The sequence below is a fragment of the Marmota flaviventris genome, chromosome 6 (genome assembly GCF_047511675.1).
Source record: "Marmota flaviventris isolate mMarFla1 chromosome 6, mMarFla1.hap1, whole genome shotgun sequence".
Taxonomy (NCBI): Eukaryota; Metazoa; Chordata; class Mammalia; order Rodentia; family Sciuridae; genus Marmota; species Marmota flaviventris.
Window position 1 is genome coordinate 143,301,392 of NC_092503.1, and position 25,374 is coordinate 143,326,765.

General features: G+C 36.4%; 1 pseudogene; it reads left to right on the forward strand.

Annotated features, from left to right (window-relative positions):
* The first annotated feature begins 18,289 nt into the window (after positions 1–18,289).
* LOC114102622 (small ubiquitin-related modifier 2 pseudogene) lies at positions 18,290–21,680 on the forward strand (annotated as a pseudogene).
* Positions 21,681–25,374: the final 3,694 nt, after the last annotated feature.

Consider the following 25,374-nt stretch of genomic DNA (forward strand, 5'->3'; position numbering starts at 1 on the left):
TTTGCTCTTCATGATTTTCTTTTCTCTGAAGTCTACTTTACATGACATTTATATGGCCACTTCTGATATAATAATTATTTTTAAAATTAAAATTTGCATGATATATATTTTCCCATTCTTCCATTTTGATTTACTTAGGTTCAAAGTAAACTTCTTATATATATCATATACTTGAATTTTTTAAAATTAATATCTGTGTTTTAATTGGTATATTTATACCATGTGCATGTAATCCTTAATGAGTCAGAGGTTGATTCTGCCATTTTACCATTTATTTCCTGTCTCTCTACTTCTTCTTCCATTTTCTCCTGTGCATCCCTGTAGGTATTTAACATTTGTTTAAAATTCCCTTTTTATCTACTTATATTGCTTTTGAGCATATCTCTTTGTATTATGTTCTTAGGGTTGCTATAGTTATCACAGTATATACATATGTTTGTGTGATTTATCATAGCCCACCAACATCAAACTTTTACTGTGGAAGGCAAAGTATAGAAAATTTATTTCCATTTTCATCTCCTTACCCTTCCACTTTTAAAATATAATTGCAAATGTTTCCTCTACATGGAGAAACACATAAGATAAGGTTATGAACTTTTTTGGTTCAAACATAAAATGTACTTTAAAAAATTCACAGCATGAAGGGTAGTCTATAATATTTACCCCTTCTTTTACCTGTTCTGTTTTTCTTTCTTTTCTAAAAACCCTGTCTACTTTGTATTATTTATTTCTGCTTAGAAACCCTTTTTTGGCTATTTTTTAAAGAGTTGATTTGCATGTGACAAAGCTTTTTGTTTTTCTTTCTCTGAGAAAATTCTCAGTTTCCCTTCATATCTGGAGAACAATTTCCATAGTGTGTTATGTTTCTGAGTTGATAATTTTTTTTTCTTTCAGTCCTGGAAAGATGTAGTGGCACTTTCTTCTTGCTTCCTTGCTTTCAGATGAGAAATCCAATGCTGTATGAGTTAGTGTTTCTCTGTACATACATGCCACTATTCTCAGGTCACTTTTCAAAAATTTTAGTTTAGTTGGTTAAGTTTAATTTGTTTGTGTCTTGGTGAAAAAAATTATTTTATCTGTTCACTAAACTTTTTGAATCTATAAGACAATATCTCATGGAATTTCAGATGAATTCTTATGCTCTTCACGTATGTTTTCAGCCCCATGATCTTTCTACTCTCCTCTGGTGCACAAATGTTAGCTCTTTGGCTGGTGCCCTACAATTCCTTGAGTTGTTAGTCCTGTTTATTTCTTAGACTATTTTCTTTCTGTTGGTTAAATTGAATAAATTATTAATTCATCCTTAGTTTCATTGCTTCTGTTTTCTCTCATACACACTTTACTCTCCAGCCCACCCAGAAAGTTTTTATTTTTATTCCAATTACTCTATCATTCAATTCTATAATTTCTGCTTGATTAATTTTTATCTCATTTATTTGTGGGATAAGACTTATTTTTAGGGGCTTTAAAAGATTTGTAATTGTTAAAAGGCCTACATATGATAACCACTTTAAATACAAACAAATAATTTGAATAATTGAGTCACTTTTGGGTTGGTTAATTGTTTTTTCTCTCATTCAAGTTGTATTTTCATGGTCCTTGGAGATAAATATATATGTATACACACACACACACACACACACACACACACACATCCTGGATATAAAATTAGGAGAATCTTAATTTTATGTAAATATTTTTCAGCTGGCTGTGACTCTATTTAGGTTTAGTGCATAGATCTTGGCTTACTAATTTATTTATTTATTTTTGGTACTGGGGATTGAACCCAGAGGAACACTGAGCCATATCCCCAGCCATTTTTCGTGTTTTATTTGGAGACAAGGTCTCACTGAGTTGCTTAGGGCCTCACTACATTGCCGAGACTGGATTTGAACTTGCAATCCTCTTGCCTCAGCCTCCGGATCCACTGGGATTGCAGGCATGTCCCACTGCACCCAGCCTTGGCTCTCTTTGATGTAGTGTATGATAATGACAATTCAGTTCTTTGAGGCTTTACTGTGCAATTCTGGTCAGTTTCTTCTTCTGGATCTAGTGTTGGGAGGTACTTCATTTATTCCTGAAAATGACACCCGCACTTCCCAGTGCCTTTGAGTGACAGGTTCAGGAAAGGCCGAACCATGGTCACTGCTGCTGTGCTGGATCCTGTCAGCTCTGCCCTGAATGGGGGCAGGGGTCCTCCTGAGGATGACACTTTGGCAGTTTAGGCATGACATGCCCAGGGTGTGGGACAACCTCACTGACGTCCCTGCTTTGGGTGCACTGAATGAATAAGGATGGGTCTCTGCAAGGAAATTCTGATCCTGGATGTCAGGACTTTGCAGCCCTAGGTGTTGCTCAGGGATGGGTTTCCTTGTTAGATTTCTCCTAATCTGAGCCCTTTCTAGTCTTTTGGCCAAAGAGAGCAGGCTTTGCTTGCTTGTTTCCCATCCCTTTCTGCAGTTCAAGATTACAAGCCTCTTTGCTGCCCAGTGTGCCACACCCAGCATATGCACAGAAAACTGGAAGTCACTTGATGTCTTTTCCCACAGCCTCAAACCTCTGCCCAGTCTTCTTTTCCTGTCCACCTGCTGGATTCCCATTATAATCATCGGTTGAATTGTTCCCAGGGTCTATGGTCGTATTTAGAGGAGAAACACAGGGGAAAGTGAATCTAGAAACGTCTTCCATATCATCCTTCCTTACTTCCTTTTTTCTTTCTCTTTTCTTTCTCAGCTAAAGAGTTGGACCAAGTATCTAGCTCCCTGGAACTGCGTCTCTGTGTACTACATGTAAACGGTTACTGTGCCCTCATAGATGTTTATCATCATGACACTGTTAGTGATGTAACATGTAATGAGATTATAGTATCATAATTATAATACTATTAGTGATGTTTTTAAATCTTTCTCCCAATTCATACCGTTTTACGACTCTCACAATTCATTTACTCTTAGATCTTTAATACCCATAGAGAGAACACACTCATTTCCATTGCTAAGTTTTCCTCGTAGTTTCTTAACAATCACAACTGCCTCTTACATGGCTGATCCATCCTTCTCAGAATCCCATGTCCTGCTTGATTGCTAAGGCTAAAATGTTTCCATTATCCCAAGAGACTTTATTTTAATACAAGGTAGTTCACTTTCCTCCAACATAATAACTGTGGCATTTCAAGGAGTTGCTAAACAATTGGGAAATTTCAAAAGCTAAACCCAGGGTCAATTGAAATCCTAGCTATAAAAGCACCCTATAAACATTAATTGTTATTATGGTCATACGGTGCAATTCAAATTTTCCTACTTTTAATTCAATTTTTGAGTGATCAGAGCCATAAGAACCACTGTAGACTATTATGCCAAATATTAAAACTAATCTTTCAAAATCGCCTCGCCATTGTCAGCTTTTCCTTATAGTATCAGAGGGGTTTCTATATTAAATAACAGCAAATGATTTCAGATAAAATGTTCCTACAATACTTAATCATAAAAAATAATTTTTTACTATATGATGCATTGACCATTTAGAAAAAGAAAAGTCTCAGCTAATATGTCATTATGAAACTTTTATCTGCTTACTATTGACTACAAATATTACTAATATCCCAAACCTTTTTGTTTTAATTTTAAGAAACTCAATTTTCAATAATGGTGTCTTGTCACATTCATATATCAACCGCTCTAACCTTTACATCAAGCTGGATTATATTTTATTGTATTAACTGATCTGTGCCACATCATCTGTTGGATGAATGGATTTTAATTGGTAAATAATCTGAGCTTTCTTTTATCATGGATTTGATTCTTGAAATATGCAAGTAAGTATACTACTCTGAGTTCTCAGTATTTGTTTGAATTTAAATTTATACATGAGCTTAGTTTCCCCCAACATGTGTGGGAAGACTAGTTTATTTTGGTTTTCACAGTGTTCTAGCTAAAAATAAGTTATGAATTTTAAAAACTTGATAAGATAACGTTAAGACCAAAGAAATGACTGTGTCAGCTTTGCAGAATGAAGGGAAAGAAATAGTTTAAATTGCTCAATTCCTAAACTGAAAGAGGTATTTTTCTCTACATGGAGAACACTGGACATGTACGATCACATGTTCAGTTATTTCTTTAGCTAATTGATCCGCAGATATCATCGAGTTCCACTCTGTGTCGGCTAATGCAAAAGGAAAGATTGCATTTCTGGGGAATAAAGCAAACGTAGTCCTTCCTCTCGGGGAACTTGAAAATTAACGAGAAGCAGCACACAGGGAAACAAACATGTAAACACACACCTGTATGTTTTAGTAATGCAAATAGGAGAAATAAGTGAAGCCCCGTGATGGAGTCTCTAGCTGGTGTTGGGGAGCAGAGAGAAGGAGGTGTATTTAGTGCATGTTCATTTCTATCAAGGCAGATCCTACTTTGTTGGGTGACTTAGTGATTATCATGTATTCCTCAAAGCAAATTTGGAGGCTGTGATTGTACATTAGGCCATAAAACAATTCTTTTTATATCTCAAGGCCCATACAATCACATAAGAAGCAGTAGGGAGCCCTAGAAAATGCTGTAGGTGTAAAGATGAGCTTCTCCTTTCACATACCCTCATTTGAGTAAAACTGGAGAGGAGCAGCTTGGAAATGCTTCAGCCTCCCATTACAATTTTTTGAAGGCCCCTTTTCTTTATCATGTCTCAGCCTACCCTTCTCTAACTGTTAAAGTGCCCCAGAATGGCAAAAGCAATTTTTCATGTTTCTGATTGTATACAAAGTAGAGTCATGCATTCATGTCTTCATACATGTACTTATGGTAATGAGGTCCATCTCATTCCACCATCTTCCTGCCCTATCCTCCCTCTCTTCTTCTCCCTCCCCTTTGCTATATTTAAAGTTCCTCCATTTCTCCCATGCTTCCCTCTCCTATCCCCATTATGAATCAACATCCGCATATCAGAGAAAACATTCAGCCATTTGTTTTTTGGGGGATTGCCAGTTTACTGCACTTAGCATTATATTCTCCAACTTCATCTATTTACTTGCAAATGCCATGATTTTATTCTCTTTTAATGCTGAGTAATATTCAATTGTGTATATATACCACAGTTTTTTTATCCATTCATCTATTGAAGGGCAGCTAGGTTGGTTGCACAGTTTAGCTATTGTGAATTGCAACATTGATGTGGCTGCGTCACTCTAGTATGCTGTTTTTAAGTCCTTTGGGTATAAACCGAGGAGTGGGATAGCTGGGTCAAATGGTGGTTCCTTTTCAAGTTTTCCAAGAAATCTCCATACTATTTTCCCTATTGGTTGCACCAATTTGCAGTCTCAGCAGCAGTGTATGAGTGTGGCTTTTCCCCCACATCCTTGCCAAAACTTATAGTTGCTTGTATTCTTAATAGCTGCTCTTATGACTGGAGTGAGATGAAATCTCAGAGTCGTTTTGATTTGCATTTATCTAATTGCTAGAGATATTGAACATTTTTTCATATATTTGTGGATTGATTGTATATCATCTTCTGAGAAGTGTCTGTGCAGTTACTTAGCCCATTTGTTGAATGGGTTATTTGTTTTTTGATGTTAAGTTTTTGGGAGTTTTTTATGTATCCTAGAGATTAGTGCTCTATCAGATGTGCATGTGGTAAAGATTTGCTTCCATTCTGTAGGCTCTATATTCACCTCATTGATTGTTTCTTTTGCTAAGAAGAAGCTTTTCTGTTTGAATCCATCCCATTTATTGATTCTTGATTTCATTTCTTGCACTATAGGAGTCTTATTAAAGACATCAGGGCCTAATGCAATATGATGAATATTTTGGCCTACTTTCTTTTTATTAGGCACAGGGTCTCTGGTTAATTTCTAGGTTCTTGATCCATTTTGAGTTCAGTTTTGTACATGGTGAGAGATAGGGGCTTAATTTCATTTTGCTGCATATGTATTTTCAGTTTTCTCAGCACTATTTGTTGAAGAGGCTAGCATTTCTTCAATATATGTTTTTGGCACCTTTGTCTAGTATGAAATAACTGTATTTATGTGCATCTGTTACTGGGTCCTTTATTCTATACCATTGGTCTCTTTTAGTTATACCTGACAGTAGAATCTATTTTGATATATTTTTACAAACATGGAACCTATCTTATTTTAACTAGGATGCCAGTCTTGTGGATGTTGAGATTTACTGTGGTGCATATGTATATGAATGTAGGAAAGTTACATCAGATTCATTCCACTGTCTTTCTTATTTGTACTCCCCTCCCTTCCCTTCATTCCCCTTTGTCTAGTCCACTGAACTCCTATTCTCCCATCCACACTGTTGTGGGTTAGCATCCACATATGAAAGAAAACAGTCAACCTTTGGTTTTGGAGGACTGGCTTATTTAATTCAATCTAATCCACCTTCATCTTCTAGCAATTATTCAATTATTTTTCTTTCTTTTTTCCTTTTAGGCTGGAGATGCAGCTCAATGGAAGAACATTCACCTCAATTACCCTCTAAGTGACTCTACCGGTTCCTAACTCCAGCAACTTCGGACACAAGTAAACTGTGATTCTCTGGATCAACTCTTACTTTAGTTTTCTGGAGAGTTGTTGACCCTTGACCTCAATTCTGTCATTGAATTAAGATTAATTGCTGATTTTCATTTTGTTCAGCTTTGCTCTTGTTATGGGGACAGAAGTGACAAGCTCTTTATGTGTCAGAGTGGAAAATGGGAATTTTAATGCGTTTTGGAGAAAGTGCAGCAAGAGGGACCTTTTGGTACAAACCTGAGAGAATTTTGATATGCAGGAGTCCCCAGCTCCGTGGGCCAGATTTCTCCTTCTGAGATATAGAATGTCAAATAGAAATTTTAGGAATCTTACAGGCAATATATAAATGAAAGAAAAAGAAATCAACATATCAATAGTCTATAAATCAAAACAGCACCATTCCCTTAAATCATTCCTTGATAAATGCTCCCTGTGCTTCCTTAACTCTCCTGTTTCTGGTAGCAGCTATCTTCTGAATGTACTGGATCCCACCAGGAAGGTCACAAGATTAAAAAACAGCTGGGGGGATTATTTAAATACATTTCCCTTCATCAATTGTTAAAGCTTGAATCCGGAATGTCCCCCAAATGCCTGTGAGTGGAAGGCTTGGTCTGCAGCCCATGGCATTGATGGAAGATGATGGAACCCTAGGTGGGGCCTAGAGGGAGGAAATTTGGCCTTTGGGAGCATAGCCTTAAAGGGGATCCTGGGATCCTGGCTCCTTCCAGTCTCCCTCTTTGCTTTCTGGATATCATGGGGTAACTGTCCTCCTCCCCAACACAGTGTGTCATGATAGAGTGTGCTTCCCCAGACACAAAACAAAAGGGCCAAGAGACCACGGACTGAAACCATGAACCCAAATAAGCCCTACCTGCTTTACATTTGATAATCTCAAGTATTTTGTCACAGCAACAGGAAGCTGACAAACACAGCAGTGACACACTGCATTGCCTTCTATCACTTCTCTGATTTGTAAGCCCAAGATTAAAGATAAGATTGTTTCCTTAATCCGTTTTTTAAAAAATGTTCTAATTAGTTATACATAGTAGTAGAATGCATTTTGACATAGCATACATAAATGGAGCCTATCTTCTCATTCTTCTCGTTGTACATGATGTGGGATTACACCCATCATGTAATCATATGTGTACGTAGGGTCATAAAGCCTGATTCATATTTAATTTATAACTTTCACTGTGTTCATGGATTTTTGTCAGCCTGATCTCAATTTTTGTGTAAGTTTCATGTGAGGTGTTAACTGGCATTCCATTTTTGATGGTTGATCACCATTGCTCAGACCTGGTGTTGGCACCTGCTGTGCTATCGACACGTCACTTAGGATCCTAATCAAAATCTGGCCTTGATCTGAATGCAGAACCTTTTCAATAAGTCTATAAAGTCAGTGGTCCATACCAATCTTCATAAATGATGTCTTCAAATTATGAATATTGAATTTGTTGAGATCCAATTGATGTGGAGAATGGAGGCTGGAATCCAAATTCAAAATCACAATAGGCAAAAAGAATCATCAAAATAAATAAAAGACAATGAGGGTGTAGATAGGGCCTTATCATTTTATTATTTCGGGTTTTTTTAATTGCACAGAGCACAGAGTAGGACAGATTGGTATAATATTTCAAATTAATTCTTGATCACTAAGCTTAACCTAGGAGAGTCCCTCACAACTAAAAAAGATTTAGATGATGATGATGATGAGAATGTACTTCTCCCCAAAAATGATTACTCTTCCCTCAATACCTTCTTCCTTCTTTTCTTTCTTTATTTTTTTATTTTTTGTTTTTTTAACATAGATTGAGTTTTGAGTGGCTCCACTATGTAGGCCAACCCACACACATAATAAAACTTCTGACCTAGCTGTGCTACTACACTCTTCCATTCGTGTGTGTGTGTGTGTGTGTGTGTGTGTGTATGTGTTCAGTGGAGAGCATTTCAGGGGAAATATAGGATATTTTTCCATTTACTATGTGCTGAGGCATTAGGCTCACCTCAACAGAACTGATATGAGCTATTCCCAATTGTTCTGCCACAGCAACATCAATCTATTAAAAAGGCAACTATATTAGGATCAGGCGAGTCCCAAGATAACACACGATCTTCACATTCAGCATCTGTTTTCTAATTAGGAGAGCTTAGTGGCAATTTTTATCAAATAATTTAGTTAAATTTCATTCCTGAAGTATAACTATCCTCAGAAGGCACTTGGGTGAAGTTAAATCAATAACTGCATTGTTGTAAATTACTTCATAATTATATATTGATAAGCACAATAAGGTTATATGATATCTGTTTTCCATACACTTCATACCTCAGGTGACTTAACAGAGCATGGCGTTCTTACACTTTTTTTAGACAACACTGTTGTTTTTGTTTTTTTTTTCCAAAACACATTTTATTATTTGAAAGCAATGTGATTTCAACATGGTATTTCTTCCCTTTTAATATTTTTTCACATAAATTCAAGATATCTGACTCATATCTTGTCTCAGGAAATGTTCTCAGGGAATTTGACATAAACTAATTTTAATGAGTTATAAGAACAATTTCATTCTGGTCTGTCTTCATGCCTGGCTAGAGAACACCGGGAGCCTGGAAGATGTTAAGATATTTCTAGACAGTTTGCTGCCCACCTGTACCATGACCCTGGCAGGCCATCAGCTAGGATGTGGTCTCCATTGACCTCCCTTCAATCAGTGGCCTTTCCCCCCATGCTATTTATCATGCCCCTTATGCATGCTGATGGCTGAGTGTTTCTAGAATGTTCAGAATCATTTGATTCAAAGTGTTCTGTCACATTTTCAGTAAAGGAGCCTAATTTTCAGTTGAGAAAACAAGGCCACTGTACATATACCTATCTATTAACTAATCTATCACTTTTCTTTCAACCACAGCATAAGTTCATGGTTCAGCTTTGTCCTTGAAGCCTCCTCTATACTGGCTTTGTCTCTGTGTGGGGAAAGAAACAGGAAGGAGATGTGCAGAGTAGAAAGAGGTTGTTTGGGACACAAGCAGACTTGTCCTTGAATCTATTTTTAGCACTTTCTAGAATTTTCCCCCAAGCCATGTCATTTAATCTCTTCCTAAATAAAATGGAAACAATACTCTTTCCTATCACTTGTTTGGTGTTTAAATGGAATGACATGGTCATGATATTCTTGGTCCTTAACATTTAGTGGGTCCTCACTATGTGGTAGGAATTGTAATGGATAACAATGATTATTGTAAATTGGGTAGGTAAATGAAACTACCATTCTGTTCACTATCTCATTATCTTATCAGGTGTCATCTTGAAATTGCTCATCATTTATGTTGACGAACCTATGATTGGTCAATTGTATGACCTTAACCAGTAAAATTCTCAACCATGTATGGTTATTATTTAGTTGTTTCTTCACATTTATGGGGCAGAATATTTAGGGGTGACCATGTTTGTAACTCCCCAAAGATTGGGAAGTGAAGCCTGGTTAAGAACTACCACGCTAATACGCAAATGGGGTTTAGAACTCTTAGGTCTAAAGAAATAGTCTCTCCCTTTATGGCATTAACAAGAATCTCCAAGGACAGTTATAAGATCAATTGTTGGAGACCTGCATATCAGCTGTCTTGGTGAGTCACTTCCAAGTAGTAGACACTATGCATGAATCTGATCTTTGAAATCCAGACTGATTTTCCAAATAACTCTTAAACAAGAGGCCCAAGTCCATCTCCCCAGGAAAAAAGAGAAGTGCCCTGCAATTAATTACCATCTTAAAAGAGAACTAAAGGTGAGTTCAGGATTAACCTAACAACAGAGCTTACCTCTCAGATAAACAGTGAATTTTGCCTTCTTAAATTGTATTTATGCTCTTAGTTTAATACTTCAATTGCCTTGATAATGTTACTAAAAATGAATCAAGCTCTTGAATGATTTTGCATTAATTTATACAGAGTGCTAACAAATGCATGAACATTTGCATTTGAATTGCAGAAGAAAATGAAAAACATATCTCTAGTTTATCACCAAAAATCCAACTTATGATAATAACTTTTTCACATTTTTAATTCTACAATATCATTAAGAGTGTCACATAAACATTTTTAACATGAACACAGAAAGGAAATCTGATATCAGTACCTGAGAACATTCTGTGAGGTAATGCAGAATACATCCCAAAGAACAAATAGTGCATGCTTTGAAACTAAGGATTGATTATTTGTTCATTCTTTTATTCATTCAAAACCTTCAACATTTATTGAGAGTCTTTGTGTGAGCAAGGTATTGACCTATCTTGAGTTTTATGAAAGAAGGATCCCTCTTCTTCTTCTCACAAAATTTACATTTTGTTGAAGGAAAGTGTACAATAAGTGGACCAAAAACAGAACAAACAACCAAAAAAAAAAAATTAGACTCAATTACTCTTGCCTGAAGAAGCAAGTTTTAAATCAAAACCTTCTTGTGCCCACGTGTAATAAGGAGTCACAACAACATGACTTCAAAGATGGTTATCAAAGTTGTCAACATGACATCCTCTATTTTTATGGTCCATTAATCCCATATTATTAAAAAGGAGAAAGTCTGCAATGTCAGAAACATTGGGTTGAGTGTGTTGAACAAACTCTGGGGGAAGAAGCTCTTTCCTGCCTTCCTGACCTCAGGCTCCTCTTCTCCCTCAAGATACTGTTTTCCCCTTTCACCACATACACTTGCAGCAGTTACCTGACTGGTAACCATTCTTGGCGTGGTTTTCGTAAGGAGGCACTTCTTTGTCCCTTGTCATCCAAGAGAAGGCAATTAGTCTTGGCAACTCCTGGACAGAGGAAAGAAAGATGATGGAATTTTCAACACTTGGAAATCCTGAGAGAGCATTGGGCTTTCTGTCCCCATAGACCTCTAGGAGTTTTGACAAGTGCAAACATATCCTTTTCCTTAAAATAAATGGGAAATATTGGTCACGTAAATGAGTGTCAAGTAAATTCTTAGAAGGAAACCACTTCGATATGATCTGGCTAAAATATATTAAATACTTGCTAATCCTATTAGTGAGTTTGAGGATCATTTAAAAGAAAATGTGTATAATTTCTGCCCTAATCGCCTTCCAGCTAATTTGAGCCAAATGTCCCAAACATGAACATGCCAGTTTTTAAATCTCTGTAAGTGATTTACAAATTACACAGACACCTGTGGATGTAGGAGGTAAAAATCTGCTTTCGGAAATTTCAAGAACTCTTTCTATGAAGTGAATAGATTGTTTGTAAGTGAACTATCTAATTTTTAAACATAGATGTTCCTTCTAAAGTGAAAATCATGAGACTAGTACAAGAATGCTCCCAACTCTAAGTGTCTTTATTTTGAAGACCACTTTGGTGACTTGTGACACTTGGGTATGTCATCAATTCATGGGAAGCTGGGAGTCGGCCCACATGCACCACTTGTTGCTGTCCAATAATACCACCATGGCACAAAGTGTCCTGTGCAGATCTGTTTGATTTTTTTTTTTTTTTTTTTGTAGTGGTGGCAGTTGTCTTGATAGGACCTCAACACCCTCCCTGACACAGGCCAGGCCTAATGGCTGTAGCTGAGGATAGGAACAAGGGCCTGCAAACTGGAGTACAAGAAGCTCCTGGGTGAGCAAGTGCTCTCCAGTGGACTTCCCTTCTCTGAGGTGTTGAAAGACAGGGTTCCTGGACTTCTCCCTTGCTCACCTCTCACCTCAATGTCATGCCCTTTATGTGGTCACTGCTCCTCTGGATCAATAATGACCTCCTTTAGAATATAACTGACTCAGAGTTAGTCATTTCAATCATATATGCGTAGAGAGAAGAAGAAGAGGAGGAATCAGAAGGAGAAGGAGGAGAAGGAGAAGATGGAGGAAGAAGAGAAGGAGAGGAAGAAGAAGAAGAAGAGAAAGACGGACTGCTCATGAAGCTAAAATGATGACATGAGTCAATTTTACCAAACACAAAACTATATAAAATGAGAGTTTTTTTTATATTGTTTATTTGTTTTGTTTGGGGCTGGGGCTGGAACCCAGGGCCTCATGCGTGCCCTGCAAGGTCTCCCACTGAGCTACATCCCCTCCCCTGTATGAAATCTCTTTTTTTTTTTTCCTGAAGATAGGCACTGGGATGTACAGGGACCAATTTCATAGATTTTGAAATCTAGCTATATAGGAATTGAAGTTTATTCAAATATGATAATGTTCTTCACATCTGGTTGGACCCCTGAGCCAGGAAAATTGAACTTTTTCGCCTGTGTTTCAGTTTGCCTACCTGACTTTCCATCATCAATAAAGAATTTGGTACTTATGTCAGCTTTTCAAGGCTGTGACCAAAATACCTGTCAAGAACAACTTAGGGAAAGTTGACTTTGGGCTCATGGTTTTAGAGCCGGGGTCCCTGGGGGTCTGACTTCTTCATTCTGGGGCTGAGATGAGACAGAGCATTATGTGGGGAGGATGTCATAGGAGCTCTGCTCAGTTCATGGTGGGCAGGAAGTAGAGGGCAGGGGTAGAGTCAGAGGGAAGATGCACCCTTCAGGGCACACCCCCAGTGACCCACTTCCTCCAGCCATGCCCCATCTGCCTGTAGTTACCATCCAAACCATTCAAACTAAGATGGACTGATCAAGTTACAGCGCTCACCATCTAATCATTTCACTTCTGCATTCACACAGGAACTTTGGGGACCCTTCATATTTTGCATATGAAGTTTTCAATATGGAATTTATCTTTTGATTTCTGCTACTACCACTTGCAGTACCAGTAAAATTCTATAAATGTGCAAATTGATGATACAGAATAAAAATACTGAAGAGTGTGCTAGAAGAGAAAATATGTGCTGGGCAATTATCTAGGTAGGATCACTTTTATCTCATTTTCTAAAAAAATGAAAAGTAAACTAACATAACATTTGGTAGTAGATTTGGCTTCTTAACTATCATCTTCTTTAGGAAGATTTTTGTGGCACCCCACTCCCTGCCTTACATATACATACCTCTATCACACATGTTCCTCTCCTGGCTGGGCCAAGTGCCCTTTTTTTTATACTTTTAGGGCATTTTGTATGAGTCTTTAATCATACTTCCTACAACACATTGCCCACGATTATGTATTTGTCCTTATTTCTCCCAATTGACTACAAATACCTCCAGGGAAAGGACATAGATTATTTATGTTTGGGTTCTTATTATTTATGGTCATGCTTAGCTTATAATAAGCTCTCAAGAGATCGTTTGTTGCATTGAATTGAAATGATTCCCACTTGTACTTTAACAATAGAATTCTCATTCCTTATCATACTTACTCAAGGGACAAATCTCTGGCTTCGTATTCATTTTCATTTTAGCCATAATTTTGGCAACTGTCAATCACTCAAGAGTATAAAGAGCAAACCAGGCTATGCTAAACCACACTAGCTGAACTGAGGTAACCTCATCAGCATAGAGCCCTAAAGAATGAGGCTGGATACTTGTAGGCTATAGTTATCCTGGAAACCTGGTTGTAAACTTAATGTCAATTTACCTTGCCAAAAACTTCCTTTAGTTTGAAATATATTTATAATAAGTACAAAATAATAACAATGAACATTTTCAATATTCTCAATACCTAGATAAATGCAATTGATATTTTAGTTGATGATTTGAAAAACAATCAGATAAGGTCCTCTAAAACCTGTATGCATTTGTCCAGTATTATCTTGACTTCCACTTGGCATCAATCAGGAAATTGAAATTGAAAATTCAAGCCCAAATTCTTTTATAACCTTGGATTTCTCTACCATAAGACTTTTTTTTATTGTTGTCAATTCATTACATCTTTATTATGGGTACACAGTAGACTCTTAGAAGTAGCTAGAATTTATTGAAAACTTACTATCTGCCAATCTATACTTCAATATGTTATGTTACATTATGGTTCACAGTATGAATTATTTCTCAGAAGTCTTCAAAATTATTCTCTGAGATGGGGGGATCATTATCTGATTCTTAAGGAGATTAACTAATCTAAGTTTTGCATTAAGAACATGGGCTATTTTTTAAGTTGTCACTCCATAGAACTCTTTGTTGATTAAATGTTCAAATGTATTTTGATCAAGCATATTCCTATTTTAAATATTACAATATTTTCTCTTATTTTATAAGCATTTATTTATCCCTTGGGAAAAATATAAAGAAAAGAAGTCAGAAAAGGTAAACAATTTGCAATCTTGCAGACTCAACCTATAATTTATACCTTTCAGAATGTATTCTGTTGTATGAGTATGTATGCTTAGGTGTAAAATTGGTATCGTACTGTATAAAATGAATAAGAAATTTTGATTCAATCATATTGCATTAATAATCTTCTGATAAATTATTTTAAGAAAGAGCATGATTTTATCACAGGAAAATTTTATAATTCATACAGAAATCTCACTTTTGGAATTTGGGAGATGTCCAAAGATGGGTATTTGTAACTTCTCTCATGTTATAATATAGTCATCATGAACATCATTGCACATAAGATTTTAAGATAATCTATAATTATTTTTTTGGGGGGGGATACCAGGGATTGAACTCAAGAGCATGCTACCACTGAGCCACATCCCCAGCCCTATTTTGTATTTTTTATTTAGAGATAGGGTCTCACTGAGTTGTGGAGCCTCACTTTTGCTGAGGCTGGCTTTGAACTCATAATCCTCCTGCCTTCGCCTCTGGAGCAGCTAGGATTAAAGGTGTGTGCCACTGTACCCAGTTATAATTTGTTTTTTAAGAAAAATTAGATGTTACATGCCACAGTCTGGCTGGGCACAAATCATGAGCCACTGAAGCAGGAACAAACTTTATTTCTGAACTCTACCAGCACACTCCACACACACTCCCAGGAACTCTCCCGAATGCCACACAGCTCCTCCAGGAACCATCAATAGGAAAAATCCCCTCTCTGGCACTTCCCCAACCAATGGGAACTCTCTGGGAATCCCCGCGAGAACTCCAAAGTAGCAGGCCAAGGTGGACAGCAGGGGTCTAATATATACAGCTTAACATAACCATTGTCATCTCGATGGCTTGCTGGCGTCACCTCTCAACCACTCCGTTCTGGCAAAAATGCCATGCGTCATTTGAACTCGGCTATGGCTCTCAGCAGTTACAAAAATTATTACAAGTTGTTTTTTCTAGCACATTATAGTTGCACATAATGAGCTCATTTTAACATGATCATACATTCAAGAAATATAACTTCAGTCTCCAGTACTTCCTCTTTTACTTCCCTCCTCTATCCCATTGGTCCCTTTCCTCTACTCAACTGGTTTGTTTGTTTATTTATTTATTTATTGTTTAATTGGTGCTTTATAGATATACATAAAAGTGGAATTCACTGTGGTATGTTCATATATGTAAATAACATGATTTGGTCAATTTAACTTCATAGTTCCTTCTTGTTTTAGTCAGCTTTTTCACTGGTGTGAATAAAAGATCTGACCAGAACAATTGCCAGAGGAGAAAGTCTTTATCTGAGGGCTCACAGTTTCAGAGGTCTCAATCCATGGACAGCAAGCTCCATTCTTTGGGGCTGCAAGTGAAGCAGAGCATCATGGTGGAAGAGTATGGTATAGGGAAGCAGCTTACTTGATGATCAGGAGAGAGAGAGAGAGAGAGAGAGAGAGAGAGAGAGAGAGAGATCTCCACTCACCAGCTACAAATATATACCCCAAAGCCACACCCTCAATGCCCCACCTTCTCCAGCCACACCCTGCCTGCCTTCAGTCACCACTCAATATCCCACCAGTGATTATTTCACTGATTGGGTTAGGGCTCTCATAACCCAATCATTTCTTCTCTGAACCATCTTGAATCCTCTCACACATGAGCTTTTGGGGGAACATCTCATATCCAAACCATAACACTCCCTTTTCCTGTCTCTCTCCCCTCTCCGTCCCCTTTCTTTTACTCCATTGATTGACCTATTTTTGAAGGATTTCTCCCCTTATTCCCGTATTTTTCTCTAGTTCCTGTCTATGAGAGACAATATTTGACTCCTGACTCTGAGTCTGTCTTATTTCATTTGCCATGATATTCTCCAGTTTCATCTATTTACCAACAAATGCCATAATTTTATTCTTCTTTATGGCTGAATGAAACTCCATTGTGCATCTCTTTCCCCCTCCCTCTCTCTCTCTATATATATATATGCCAAATTATGATATATGCATATATATCACATTTTCTTTATCTATTCATCTGTTAATGGTCACCTGGACTTGTTCTGTAACTTACTATTGTGGATTGTATTGCTATAAACATAATGTGGCTATATCACTCTAGTGGGCTGATTTTAGTTCTTTTGGATAAACACCAGGGAGTGGGACAGCCGGGTCATATGGTGGCTCCATTCCTAGCTTTTTTAGAAATCTCCATACTGCTTTCCAAAGTGGCTACACTAATTTGCAGTCCTACCAACAATGTATGACTGGACTTTCTGCCCCCCCACCTCATCCTTGCCAGAACTCACTATTATTTGTATTCTTCATGATGATCATTCTAACTGGTGTGAAATGAAATGTCAGTATAGTTTCCCATACTCAAAAAGGTGCCAAACATATGTTGAAGAAAAGATACCCTTTATAATAAATGGTGCTAGGAAAAGTGGATATCCGCATGTAAAAGAATGAAACTTGGGGCTGGGGATGTGGCTGAAGCGGTAGTGCACTCGCCTGGCATGCGCGGGGCACTGGGTTCCATCCTCAGCACCACATAAAATAAAATAAAGATGTTGTGTCCACCGAAAACTAAAAAATAAATATTAAAAAATTCTCTCTCAAAAAAAAAAAAAGAATGAAACTTGATCTCTTTCTCTCATCCTGCACCACAAAAGCCAGCTCAAAATGGATCAAAGACCTAAAAATTTGACCAGACACTCTGCAACTGCTAGAAGAAATCATAAGATCAACACTCCAACATATTGGCACAGGCACTGACCTCCTTAACAAGACTGGTAAAGCTCAGTAAATAAAACCAAGAATCAATAATAGAATGGCATCAAATTTAAAAGCTTCTGTACAGCAAAGGAAACAGTTAAGAATATGAAGATAGGACTTATGGAATGCGTGGATCTCTCTCACTAGTTGCTCCTCTGATAGAGGGTTAATACCCAGAATATATGAAGAACTCAAAAAATTGCATATCAAAAAAGTAAATAACCTCATTAGTAAATAGGCAAAATAAATTAGACAGAAATTTCTCAAAAGATGAAATACAAATGACAAATACGCAAGAAAGTTCAACATACCTAGGGGAATATAAATCAAAACTGCTGCAGTCTGGCTGGGCACAAATGCCGCAGTCTGGCTGGGCACACAATCACGAGCCACCACACAGCTTGTAGGTTTAAACAGCAACTCTTTATTCCCGAACTCACACCAGCCGTCTACAAACATGTTCTGGGGAAATCCACGTTCTCTGCCCAAATCCACCTCCACTGGGCTTCTTCTCCAAAATATACTGTCTGAATCCCGTGAGAACTCAAGGGGAACTCAGGCAGCAGGATATGCCCTATTCCCAGCAGGAATAATCTTAAACCTTAAACCTGGAACCTAAACCAGGAACGCCCTAATCCGCCTTGGTCCTTGAACAAGGTCACCTACATTCAATGTCACTGCAACATGGGGTACGCTGGCAAGGAAATTGTCATACCTATTTGGCTAATGGCTCCCAGCACAAAACTACACTGAAGTTTTTAAGCCATTACATGTTTTTACAGTTGAGTTTCAAAAAATAGATAAGTAGATACATGGGTGGATGGACGGATGGGTGGACAGATAAATGGACAGAAACAAGAAATTACAGCCGTGAGCTAATAGATTACAAATTTTTAAACATCTGAATTTAGAAAATTGAGTGGTAGATTTTATCATTGGTTATTTGAAGTCAAACTAGCCAATATTTCAACTTTATTTTTTAGATGTTTATTTGATGTGAAAATATAGTCAGAGCATTCTTTAGTGTTTCTTCCCTTTATGGTCATGAGAATGTGATTTAAAATGTTAGATACTCTGAATATATAGAAAGGGGACAGAGGGACAGGGAGGAGGGATGGGAAGGGATTGCAGAAGGACACTAGCCAAATTATGAAATGTGAATATAGAAATATATCATAATGCAGTTCATATTTATAGATAAATGATACCAATTTTAAAAAACAATAAATAAAAAGAAGGAAGACTAGTAAAGTATAGGAACAGGACCAAGGAGAGGGAGAGGAGGAAAAAGGAAGGAACTGGGTGTTGAAAGGGAGCAAATTATATTATCTGTGTTTTTGAATGTCAAAACGAGTCCCCACTATTATGTATAACTATAATGTACTCATAGAAACTTTAAGAAAAGGCCAAGGAAAAGATAGTGGAATTTTTGTTGTTGTTGCCGTCTTGTTGTTTATTGCTTTAATTACTTTTTGTAATCACTGTGATCAAAATACCGGACACAAACAACTTAGAGGAATAAAAGTTTATTTGAGGCTCACAGTTTAGAAGGTTCCGTCCAGAGACTGCTGACTCCATTTCTCTGGGCCTATGGTGAGGTAACACATCATAGCAGAAAGGTCCTGTGGAGGATGCTGCTCAGATTGTGATGGAATCAGGAGACAGAGAGAAAGAGGAAGAGAAGGGGTCACAGAGGAGATGTGCCCTTCTAGGACTTTCCCCCAGTGACCCACCTCCTCTAGCCATGCGCCACCTGCCTAGAGTTGCCACTCAGCCAGTCCATGTAAACTGGGAGGAACTAACTAGGTGACAGCTCTCATAATCTTGTCATTTGCCTCTGGATGTTTCTTATCAACACAGGAGCTTTGGGGGAGGGGCATCTTATATTTAAACCATAGTTTTTTTCTTTTTTTTTTAATTTTTATGAATTTATTAATACATTTCTTTAGCATTTTTATGTTACATATGCAATTTTTAAAATTTTCAAAATGTTACATATGATCATTATGTAAAGATTGAAAAGTACAATTGAAGAAGATTATTATTTTCCATTATTTCATTTAAATACAATTTGTTTCAAAAAGAGGATATGTAACACTGAATTAAAATCAATTTTCTTTTTAAATTATTGTTTATTTTATTTATTTGTTTGTTTGTTTGTTTAGTTATTTATTTGTTTGTTTGTTTGTTTGTTTTTTGTGTGTGATATTCCGGATCTATTTTCAATGAATAATTATCATTCAGTATGTCAGTTTTCTTCTTATTAGCATATGGAGAATGTTGGCTTGCACAATATCATAGAGAGTTAAATATTCTCATGGCCTTTCTCTCAGTAATCTAGAAGTTCCAAATGAAAAGGAGATCATCTGCAGGAGCAGGCAGTAAACATTGTATTGGACACTCAATAAATACGAGTCGAATGAAAAGATAAGTGAATGCATTCAAGTTGACTCTAATTGTAGGGCTGACACTCTGGTATTGGAAATAGCAAAACACAGTGAGGTCAAGTCCTTGCATCTTCCTGAGCCAACTTGGTGAACTTGGCACACCCCTGGGACTCAGTACTTGCTTCTTTGGTAAAATGAGACCAATAGCATCTGCCATACTTCTCCCATTGGATTTTCTAATATATATGAATAAAGTCTATGAAATCAGTTACACACCCTATGAAGTTGGCATGTACTTATATAGTATGTAAATAAAATTAAAATGCCATTAGAAGAAGATGGAGTTCTTATGAATTGCTAATAAATGAGGTATTTATTAGGTCAGTGTAATTTCTCCTCAAAGATTCAGTAGATCATTCTCTCTGGCTTAGCATTTCTTTAATGGATAGGGAACATTCAGAGTGTTGACTATTTAAGTTCGTCTAGAGTGGCTTTCCTTTCTTCCTGATATCGCCTTGTTTATCCTCTTGATTTATCCTCACGTCCCACTTAAGCAGGCTATACACTTTAATGCCATCTTGTTTATGGGGACTAATAAAAGAAAATTCTCTGCGATGGGAGATTTGCTTTATTTAAATGCAAATTAAAACTATATTCTTTCAGTTACAGGCCAAAGATTATAAACGCATGCTGCCTAACAATTTCAGGCATAAGTAAGAATGCTTTTCCTTACCATAATAATGAAACTGATTTTCATTTTTTGTAAAATGGTGGAACTAATTGAGCTGTGACATTTATATTATCTTACTTATGTTTTATGCTGCTTTTTAAAAGGGAAGGTAACATTTATATAAGAAACAGAAGAATAAACTGAATTGTTAGACTAGTAAAGAAATTGAATAACTTAAAATTTCAAGAAACATGGAATGCCTTTCGACCTTACCATTCAACTTCTATGACTAAACAAATATAATTCTTCCTCTGCCTCCTTTACTGCGTCTAGAAAAGAGTGATATTTATCTTGAAAGGATATTCTAATAACCAACACAATAACTTGCCAGATGGATTTACGTTTGGAGAAGGGGAGCCTGATCATTTTCTGAAACCCCATATAACCCATTTTCTTCATGGAGAGCTCCTATTGGCAATCATGAGATATTAAGAAAGGATCAAGAAATCAAGAAGGAAAATGAACGAATAAATATATAGCTTGTCCAGAAGGCAAGGAGATCTCCAAAAGAATTATGGCTTTCCGCTCGTCCACCGCTGCCGCCTCCTTCTTCTGCAGCTCCTAGAGATGCTTGTGTGCTCCTTGGGTGCGGACCTGGTACCTCTTTTGTGAAGCGGCAGCTGAGGAGACTCCGGGACTCGCCATCGCCGAGGAAAAGCCCAAGGAAGGAGTCAAGACTGAGAACAAAGATCATATTAACTTGAAGGTGGCGGGGCAGGATGGTTCTGTGGTGCAGTTTAAGATTAAGAGGCAGTAAACTAATGAAAGCATATTGTGAACGACAGGGTTTGTCGATGAGGCAGATCAGATTCCGATTTGACGGGCAGCCAATTAGTGAAACAGACACACCTGCACAGTTGGAAATGGAGGATGAAGATACAATTGATGTGTTCCAGCAGCAGACAGGAGGTGTCTACTAAAAAGGGAACCTGCTACTTGACTCCAGAACTCTGTTCTTACAGTCCAAGAATACATTCTCAATTAGAAAACTGCAATTTGGTTCCACCACATCCTGACTACTACAGTATAGTTTTCTTTATTCTTTCATTTTCCCCTTCCCCATTCCTTTATTGTACATAAAGTAACTGGTGTATGTGCACAAGCATATTGCATTTTTTTTTAAACTAAATGGCCAATGATATGTTTTGATTGACATCAAATGGAGATGGGATGGGGAAAAATACTGGTTCTGTGAAAATATCCCCTTTCTCCATTAGTGGCATGCTCATTCAGCTCTTATCTTTATATTCCAGTAAGTTATTTTGCTCTCACTGTTTTAACAAAAAACAAAACAACAACAACAAAAAAACCCCTGAACAACATAAAAATCCTTGCATACCTTGTTCGATTGGAGAATTTTAATGTTTTTCATTTATCATTGTAAAACCAAGGACAATTTTATAACTTTTTGTACGTAGCTGTTACATGTAGGGCAATCTGTCTTTAAGTAGGGGTAAATTACTCTTAAAAAAGATTCCTAGACAGTTTTCCCTTCAAGTCAAGCGTCTTGTTGTTTAAATAAACTTCTTGTTTAAAAAAAAAAAAAAAAGAATTATGGCTTTCCTACCTAAGCCAAGCAAATGAAGAATGTGAAATAGATACAAAAGAAAATTAAAAAAAATGTCTGAAGTATAATTTTCCCCATATTCTTCTTATGATTCAAAATGAAATAAGATCTCCAGAGGAACAAACAGAATTGTACTTCTACTCTCTGCCACGTTCTCACTGGAACTGCTTCTTCCTATTTGGAGTAGAGAGCCATTTATTCCATTTATTCCAGGATACTATGGCTCACATTCTTTCTCCTATTGGAGGGTGCAGTGTCCCCTTCACCCATCCTTACATGATTGCTGAGGAAAGTTAGCTTGGTACTGTGACAATAGCCCTGCACCTCCCATGTTTTTCTGACTTTATATCTTATAGGAAAAGCTTTTAGTTTTTGTTATTTGCATAACAATGGATATCAATTGACTGGCAGGGGCTCATTCTACTTAAGTAATGAGAATAAAAATAATTCAACGTTTAAATATATAAATTGGGCTAAAACTTGGAAGAACACACTTTCAAAATCAAATATTACAGTAGCCTAATGTAGTGTAATGTTCCCTACACTTTTGCTAAGGGGTCAGTTTTATACGGAACTGATTATGTGATGATTAGAGAAACTAAGGTATTGAGTACAAAAAGATGATTCATGAAAATGTAAAAAATATGGAACAAATTCAGGGAAATAATAATTTTTTTTAATTTACATTCTTCAGTCAATAATATTTCTGATTTTTCTGCTGTATTTATATAAATACAGTGTCTGATCTGTGGAAATTTCTTTTGTGGCATTTCCCACAAAAACATTCTAGTTGAGAAATTTTAAGCTTTAGAAGTTACATGTTATTATCAATGTGTCTAAAAAGGAAGCAAAAATGGCCTTCAGAATAATCACATAGCAAGCATCTCTATTCTAGTTATGCTGAGAAGACATGAATACCTTAAATAAGAAAAAGATTTTTCTCCAAGTGTTTGTCACTTTTATGTTAAAAGGAATTTATGCTTCTTTTTGAAAAATAATCCTTTGTTTATTGAGAAAAAAAAATCTTCTTTAAACACACACATGAACACACAAAATTGACAATAGCTGAAGAAATTGAATGTTACAAATTGGTCAATGAAGCAAAATGAAAAGAACTACAAGGTTCTTCTACATCCGCTCTGAGCTGAGGCTGTGCTAGGTACTCCACTGGTACTTTTCCATTTCTCTCCATTGCTATATTGTGCCTTCAATATCATATCTACCATTTTCTGAGTCAGACAGATTAAATTCCTTGCTTGACCTTCATAAGTGACTGAGGCAGAGCTGAAACACAGACCTGACTTCCAAGACTGAGTTTTCTGTGCAGGAAGCTGTGTGGGGCAGTGGGAATCAAATGCTCTTGAGTATAATATTATAGGAATAATGTTAGTTCCAGTTTCCACTTTAATGTAGTAGTTCTGCAGTCCTTGGCAAGAGGTATGCAGAACCCCAATTATTATCCTGAGTTAAACTGTTACTTTAGAGTTTTCGGTAGATGACTGACAAGTTCATCACTAGGGTGTTCAATTAAGGAAATATTTCTGAACAGACATCCATTTCTTTATTGTGTACCGATATAATTTCTAAAGACTTGTCTGTTTGGACACTGCTGCTGTATGTGTGACATGGCCATTTCTTGCCTCCTTAAGTCATCTTATTATACTGCATGACTGGAGTTTCAGGTGGGGAGAAACAAACAAACAAACAAACAAAACATTCCCATCAATAGGATTAGCCTTTGCACCTTTAACAGCTGAACATGGGTCAGAAGCCACCTTGAAGATCAAGTGGGACCTGAAGCACAAGGACTTTGCTCCAAAGTGTTAAGGAATTATAGGTAATAACAGCCAAAGAGAAAAATGTGAGCACATACGTAAGAAGTCATTTTTCACTGAATCCAAAGTGTAAGCAATATATATTTAAATTGCACCTATTTATACAAGGATATATGCTTTAAAAAGTATAATAACTGCTTGTAAAAATCAGATGAAGTATAATAAAGATATATGGTTTAATCAAATATTGATAGGATGGTAATTATTCATTTGATCAACACCATACTAATAGTTACAAAAAGAATTAGATTTGCAGAAGTAATTGACAGATGCCCATTACTTTTTTGGAAGAGGAAAAGCAAAAATGCAAAGCATAAAAAGTGCTAATTCAAGAACTTTCCCAGAAACATTTAAAAGGTAACTAACTCAGTAATTTAAACTCCATCATACTAGAAAATTATATTTGCAAGGGATAAGAGCATAAAGGTATCAGTAGTAAAGAATATATTCTTTATCATAGTTTCATTTTATTTTGAAGCTTAAAATTTTCTCATATTTCCTATCTTGTTAAGGTGAAAGAAAATAATGTATGTGTATTTCTAAATAAATACTATAACCAATATTAACCCATAGCATTAAATATTATAACTATTGTACATGTAAGTATGTTATTGTGTTTGATATATATGTTCATGCTTTTAAGTGTAAACAGTCATGCTAAAATTCTGTACATTCCTATCACTGGCTACTACTTGATTTGGGGATTAAGGTATAAATAGCTGCTGAGGAAACATATACTGGAATATAATAAATATAAAAGGTAAATAACAAAATAAAAACAAACAGAAAAATAATAATGAATTTATATTAATATTTATGACATGTAAATGTACAATAGGTTGTTCTTAATAAATACTGAATTAACTAATTCAATATGAAAAATTTGCATTTAATCTACTGTAGCATGCATATCTCCTAAAAAATATGCTACATGACAATATTTGGTGAGGCATCTATAATTTGGTCTAATTGTTCTATACATTCCTAATTTAACCAAAAGCATAGTTTCCAATGGCCTGTTTTTGAAAAATAAGTTGGGATGTTATTCATTTAAGATAGGAATGTGAAATTACAAATGCTTTGATTCCCTTTTAACTATTTCAAAAGGAGGAAGGAAAAGAAGTCATGGAAAACCTGGCTCATTTTATGACTTAGTTAAGCAATAGAGGATCGCAAATCCTTTGTTCATGATTTTGTCAAATTTTCACAGTTACGGAATTGTTTTTGATACTCACACAGAAATGATTAAAAGAATGGAAAAGAGGATCAATATGAAAAGATTAAAGACACTGTCATTTTTCAGCCTAAGGAAGAGAGAGGAGACTGAAAGACGTCAGATATTTGAGGCTTAAACATTAGATGGTAATTAGTTGTTATTAATTTTTGTCAGCAAA